The following is a 7,203-nucleotide window of genomic DNA, read 5'->3' on the forward strand; positions in this document are numbered from 1 at the left end:
GAGCATTTTTTTCATGTGTTTGTTAGCATCTGTATGTCTTTTTTTGGAGAAATGTCTGTTTAGGACTTTTCCCTACTTTTTTATTGGGTTGTTTGTTTTTCTGGTATTGAGTTGTATGAGCTGTTTTTATATTCTTGCCTCCTTTGTCAAAACTAAGGTACCCATAGTTGCATGGGTTTATCTATGGGCTCTCTGTCTCATTCCATTGGTTTATATTTCTGTTTTTCTGCCAGTACCATACTGACTTGATGGCTGTAGCTTTGTAGTATAGTCTGAAGTCAGGATGGTTGATTCCTCCAGCTCCATTCTTCTTTCTCAAGACTAATTTGTCTATTCAGGGTCTTTTGTATTTCCATATGAGTTGCAAAATTTTTTGTTTCAGTTCTGTGAAAAATGCCATTGGTAATTTGATAGGAATCACACTGAATCTGTAGATTGCATTTGGTAGTATAGCCATTTTCACAATATTGATTCTTCCTACCCAGGAACATGGAATAGCTCTCCATCTGTTTATATCATCTTTGATTTCTTTCATCAATGTCTTATAATTTACCATATACAGGTCTTATGTCTCCTTAAGTAGGTTTATTCTTAGATATTTTATTCTTTTTGTTACAATGGTGAATGGAATTGATTCCTTAATTTCACTTTCTGATTTTTCATTGTTTGTATATAGGAATGCAAGAAATTTCTATGTATTGATTTTATATCCTGCGACTTTGCTGAATTAGCTGATTAGCTCTAGTAATTTTCTGGTTTCTTTTGGGTTTTCTATGTATAGTATCATGTCTTCTGCAAACAGTGAGAGCTTTATTTCTTCTTTTTTGAACTGGATTCCTTTTATTTCTTTTTCTTCTCTAATTGCCATAGCTAGGACTGTGTTGAATAATAGTGGTGAGAGTGGACACACTTGTCTTGTTCCTGATGTTAGAGGGAATGCTTTTAGTTTTTCACTATTGAGAATAATGTTTGCTGTGGGCTTATCGTATATGGCCTTTACTGTGTTGAAGTAAGTCCCTTCTATGCCCATTTTTTGAAGAGTTTTAATCACAAATGGGTGCTGAATTTTGTCAAAGGCTTTTTTCTGCATCTATTGAGATTATCATATGGTTTTTATCTTTCAATTTGTTAATATGATGTATCACATTGATTGATTTGCATATATTGAAGAATCCTTGCATCCCTGGAATAAATCTGACCTGATAATGGTGTATGAGCTTTTTAATGTGTTGTTACATTCTGTTTGCTAGACTTTTGTTGAAGATTTTTGCATCTATGTTCCTCAGTGATATTGGTCTGTAATTTTCTTTTTTTGTGTTGTCTTTGCCTGGTTTTGGTATCAGGGTGATTGTGGCCTTGTAGAATGAGTTTTCAAGTGCTCCTTCGTTTGCAAATTTTTGGAAGAGTTTCAGAAAAACAAGCCTTAGTTCTTCTCTAAATGTTTAATAGAATTCCTCTGTGAAGTCATCTGGCCCTGGGCTATTGTTTTTTGGGAGATTTTTTTTAATCACAGTTTTGATTTCACTGTTTATAATTTCTATTTCTTCCTGGTTCAGGCTTGGGAGGTTGAACTTTTCTAAGAATCTGTCCATTTCCTCTAGGTTGTCCATTTTATTAGCATATAGTTGCTCATAATATTCTCTTACGATCCTTTGTATTTCTGTGTTGTCTGTTGTAACCTCTCCTTTTTCATTTCTAATTTTGTTGATTTGATGATTTGATTTTTTCCCTTTTTTTCTTGATGAGTCTGGCTAGTGGTTTGTCAACTTTACCTTCTCAAAGAACCAGCTTTTAGTTTTATTAGTCTTTGCTATTGTTTCATTTCTTTTTCATTTATTTCTGCTCTTATCTTTTTGATTTCTTTCCTTCTGATGACTTTGGGTTTTTTTTTGTTCTTCTCTTTCCAGCTGCTTTAGATGTAGAGTTAGGTTGTCTATTCAATGCTTTTCTTGTTTCTTCAGGTAGGTTTGTATCATTATAAACTTCCCTCTTAGAACTGCTTTTGTGGAATCCCATAGGTTTTGGGTCATCGTGTTTTCATTGTCATTTGTTTCTAAGAATCTTTTGATTTCTTTTATTTCTTTAGTAACCTCTTTGTTATTTAGTAATGTATTGTTTAATCTCCATGAGTTTGTGGGTTTTTTTGCAGTTTTTTTCCCTGTAGTTGGTATCTAGTCTCAGAGTGTCATCATCAGAGAATATGCTTGATAAGATTTTCTGAAATTTTTTGAGGCTTGATTTGTGGCCCAAGATGTGGTCTATCCTGGAGAATGTTCCACGTGCACTTGAGAAGAAAGTATATTCTTCTGCATTTGGATGAAAAGTCCTGAAGATATAAATTAGATCTATTTGGTCCAATGTTTCATTTGAGGTTTGTGTTTCCTTATTGATTCTCTGTTTTGATGATTTTTCCATTGGTGTAAGTGGGGTGTTAAAGTCCCCTTCCATTACTATGTTACTTTCGACTTCCCCTCTTATGCCTGTTAATGTTTTCCTTATGTATTGAGGTGCTCCTGTGTTGGGTGCATATTTATAACTGTTATGTCTTCTTCTTGGATTGATCCCTTGATCATTATGTAGTGTCCTTCTTTGTCTCTTATAATATTCTTTAAAGCTTATTTATTGTAAAATAAGGATTACCACCCTGACTTTTTCACATGGAATATCTTTTCCCATCCTTTTACTTTCAGTCTGTATGTGTCTCTAGGTCTGAAGTGGGTCTCTTGTAGACAATATATATATGGGTCTTGTTTTTTTTATCCATTCAGTCAGTCTATATCTTTTGGTTGGTGCATTTAATCCATTTACATTTAAGGTAATTATTGATACATATATTCCTATTAGCATTTTCTTGATTATTTTGGCTTTGGTTTTGTAGATCTTTCCTTTCTCTTGTGTTTACTGGCTATATAAGTCCCTTTAGTATTTATTGTAAGCCTGGCTTGGTGGAGCTAAATTCTCTTAACTTCTTGTCTGTAAAACTTTTGATTTCTCCATCAATTTTGAATGAGATCTTTGCTGGGTATAGTTATCTTTGTTGCAGATTTTTCTCTTTCAGTACTTTAAATATATCCTGCCATTCCCGTCTGGCCTGCAGAGTTTCTGCTGAAAGATCTGCCATTAATCGTATGGGTTTTCCCTTGTATGCTACTTGTTCCTTTTTCCTTACTGCTTTTAATATTCTTTTTTTGTGCTTAATCTCTGTTAGCTTGATTAATATGTGTCTTGATATGTTTCTCTTTGGGTTTATCCTATAAGGGACTGTCTGCACTTCTTGGACTTGACTATTTCCTTTCACATGTTGGGGAACTTGTTTTTTGTTTATTTGTTTAAACCTCTAGAGTTTATTTATTTATTTACTTTTAAAATTAGTTTATTTATCTGTTTTTTTTCCTTTAAAATATTGTATTTGTTTTGCCATACATTGACATGAATCCACCATGGGTGTACCTGTGTTCCCCTTCCAGAACCCCCCTCCCACCCTCCCTCCCCATCCCATCCCTCCAGGTCATCCCGGTGCACCAGCCCTGAGCACCCTGTATCATTATCATATGTGAAATGAATCTCCTGTCCAGGTTCGATGCAGGATACAGGGTGCTTGGGGAACTTTTCAACTATAATTTCTTCAAATTTTTTCTCAGTGCCTTTCTTTTATTCTTCTTCCTCTGGGACCCCTATAACTCGAATGTTGGTGCATTTAATATTGTCCCAAAGGTCTCTGAGGCTATCCTCAATTCTTTTCCCTTTATTCTGCTCTTCAGAAGTTATTTCCACCATTCTTTCTTCCTGCTCACTCCTCATTCAGAGGAATAACCTCAGTTATTCTGCTATTGGTTCCTTCTAGGGTATTTTTAATTTCAGTAATTGTGTTATTCATTGCTGTTTACTTATTGTTTATTTCTTCTATGTTCTTTGTGATTGTATTAACTGTGTTAAATAGTTCTTCCATTTTCTCCTTTTTATTTTCAAGTGTTTGGAGCATCTTTACTCCAAATTATTCTGAATTCTCTTTCAGATAGGTTGCTTATTTCCTCTTTGTTTATTTGGTCTTGTGAATTTCTATCTTGTTCTTTCATTTGTGCTGTATTTCTCTGTCTTTTCATAATTATTTTTTTCTAACTTGCTCCTTTTGAGGTCTCATTTTCCCAGGCTTCAGTGTTGTATTCCTTCTTCCTTTTGCTTTTTGCCCTTGGAGGGAAAGATTGGTTGAGTGGTTTGTGTTGATTTCTTTTTAGGGGTGACTTGTGCCTGTGTTCTAATGGGAGGAAATCAAGCAGATCAAGCAGGTAACTATAGACATAATGGGACATATACACTCACTCCCACACATACAGTTATAGCCAAAGTATTCTAAAGAAAAGAGTACAAGACATTGACTTGGTGAACAAGGGAAACCAAAAATGATATTGGCCAATTAACAGCAGAGCTAGCTAATGGTCAATCTGGAAATCTGAGAGTGAGCAGAGTGCCAACTGGGGAATATAGCAAAGAGAGCTCAACAATTTAACTTATTTGGTGAAAAAAGAAAGAGTGAAGGAAACAAGGGAGAAGACAAAAGCAGAAAAAAAGAGGAGAAAGGAGGGAACAGAGAAAATGAGGGAGTGAAAAAGTGGGTAAAAAAAGAGAGAAAAGAAAAAATAGAAAAGCAAAGATAAATAGACATATGTGAAAAAGATTTATATATATTCAGGAATAGCTACAGCCAGTAAAGAACTATAGGAAAAACAGTTGAATATATAAAAAAAAAATCAAAGCACTCATCAAAAAAAAAAAAAGGTGAAAAAAAGAAAAAAAAATCTTAAAATGTATTTTTTCTTTTAAACAAGAAAAATAAAAAGGAAAACCCCACAGCACCACAAAAGGCTAATGTGAAGGTAGAAATATTCAGGGGGAATAAACAGTGTGATTTATTAAAAAAAATAAAAAGGTTCTCAAAGTCGTAATTCTTCTTGGTTGTGGAGTCTGCCCGTGTTGATGGGGTTGGGTTGGTGTCCCGTGTTGTTTTCCTGGTTGGGGGAGCTTGTGCCTGTGTTCTGGTTGATGGAGCTGGATCTCATCTCTCTGAAGAGCAGTTCAGCACCCAATAGTAGGTTTTCTGGTGTCTATGGGTTCAGTATGTCTTTGGGTAGTCCTTCTGGTTTTGGCAGTGTTAGACACATCTATTTCAGCAGCCGCTTCAAAGTGGCCCTCTCAGCATATCTTCACAGCCACCAGCCCCCCACTTGTCTCTGGGATCACTGCCGGTGCTTCTGTTCTGCCCTGCACTGCTGGCTGAAACCTGCTAGGTAGCGTCTTGTGTGGATCTCTTCTCAGCTCCCCAGCTGTGCCCTCTGCATCGAGGAGGCTTGTGTGCACTTGTTTTGTCTTACCAGCCTGCCCTTTTTGTCGTGGCACTTGTGTGTTCCCCTCTTGACACCCCCGGCCGGCCCTTTGCATTGCAAGGGTTGTGTGTGCTGGTGAGGTTTATATGCCTCCCCACTCTCAGTTCCCCGAGCCTGCCATCTGATTGGGGCCACAGTCTGTGAGCTATTAATGGGCTGAGAAGTGCAGCTTTCTCTGTTTTCTGCCCTCTAAGTCCCTGCTTTGTTGGTTTTCCAAGATTCCACAGCTGCCCCTTGGGCCTGCCTGCAAGGGAGCTTCCCTGTTCGTGGGAACTCCTGTTTCAGGACTCCTTCTCTCCCTCAGGACACAAGCTCCTCTCCAGAAATGCTCCATGTTTTCCTTTTTTATGTCTCCATCCTCTCTCCCACCTCATTTCAGGGAGCTTAGCCTGTTCCCCTGGAGGCCTGGGGTCTTCTGCTGTCACCTAGAGGTTGCTTTGTAGGAGTTATTCCATATCTTGATGAGTTTTTGATGTATTTGTGGGGAGGCTGGCAATCTCCCCATGTTACTCCTCCATCATCTTCTTCTGCCCTGCACAGAAGATTTTAATTTTGATGAAGTCCACTTTATCATTTTTCTCTTTGGTGAATTACGATTTTAATGCCAAGTGTTTGCCTGGCCCTAGATTCCAATGATTTCTCCTTTTTTTTCCTAAAAGTTTTCTGTTTTATATTTAAGTTTTTTGTCCTTTTTGAGTTAATTTTTGTGTAAGGGATGAGACCTACTTTGCTGTTCATTATTTTGCTTATGGATACCCAGTCACTCCAGCATCATTGTTGAAAAGACTTCCATGGAGTTGTTTTAGTACCTTTGTCAAAACCATTTGGGCATATTTGTGGGGTTCTTTATTCTGTTCCATTGACATACATGTCTGTATCTTCCATTCATCAATACCATACAGTGTTGATTACTGCAGCTATAGAATCAGTCTTAAAATCTGATGGGCTGGTTCCTCTAACTTATTCTTCTTGGTCAAAATTGTTTACCTCTTCCAGTTCCTTTGCATTTCCATATAAATTTTAGAATAATCTTGTCTATTCTTCTTGTCTTGCTAAAATTTTGATAAGAATTGTGAAACCTAGTATCAACTTACAGAGAAATGACTTCTTTATTATCTTGAGACTTCCAAAACTTGACAATATTTATTTATTTATTTAGCCTTTGGTTTCTTACATCAGCATTTTTCAGTTTTCAGCGAATAATTTCTATATATGTTTGTTAGATTTATATATTGCCTAAATAGTTTAATGTTTTCAACACTTGTAAATGGTATTATTTAAAAAAATGTCTGTGCCCATATGCTCATTGCTTGAATATACACATGCAATTGATTTTTCCTTTACATTTATCTTCTATCCTGCAATCTTGCTGAACTCACTTTGAAGTATTTTTATAGGTTTCTTAGGATTTTCTACATAGACAATAATATTACCTGCAAATAATAGAGTCTCTTGGTCATAGTGTATAAATCTTTTTCAATTAATGGATTTTATATTTGTATATTTATTTGTTAGCTGAGTAGTGGATACGAGGATTTTCATTATTCTTTCTTATGAAAGAATAATGCACTATGCTAATGAATTTTGTGTCTGCACTCATGAGAAGTACTGGTTCTGTATCTTCTTTTTCTGCTTATTTTTCTTCCTGTCTTCATGTCCTCAAAAGAGTCAGGAAAATGCCTTCCTCTTTTATTTTCTAGATGAGATTGTATAGACTCAGTGTTCATTGTTTATGTTTATTTATTTTTAAACTTTTTAGTTTGTATTGGAGTATAGCCAGTTAACAATATTGTGATAGCTTCAGGTGGACATAAAAGGTACT

Source organism: Giraffa tippelskirchi, chromosome 6, assembly GCF_054371585.1.
Source record: "Giraffa tippelskirchi isolate mGirTip1 chromosome 6, T2T-mGirTip1v1.2.pri, whole genome shotgun sequence".
NCBI classification, from domain to species: Eukaryota; Metazoa; Chordata; class Mammalia; order Artiodactyla; family Giraffidae; genus Giraffa; species Giraffa tippelskirchi.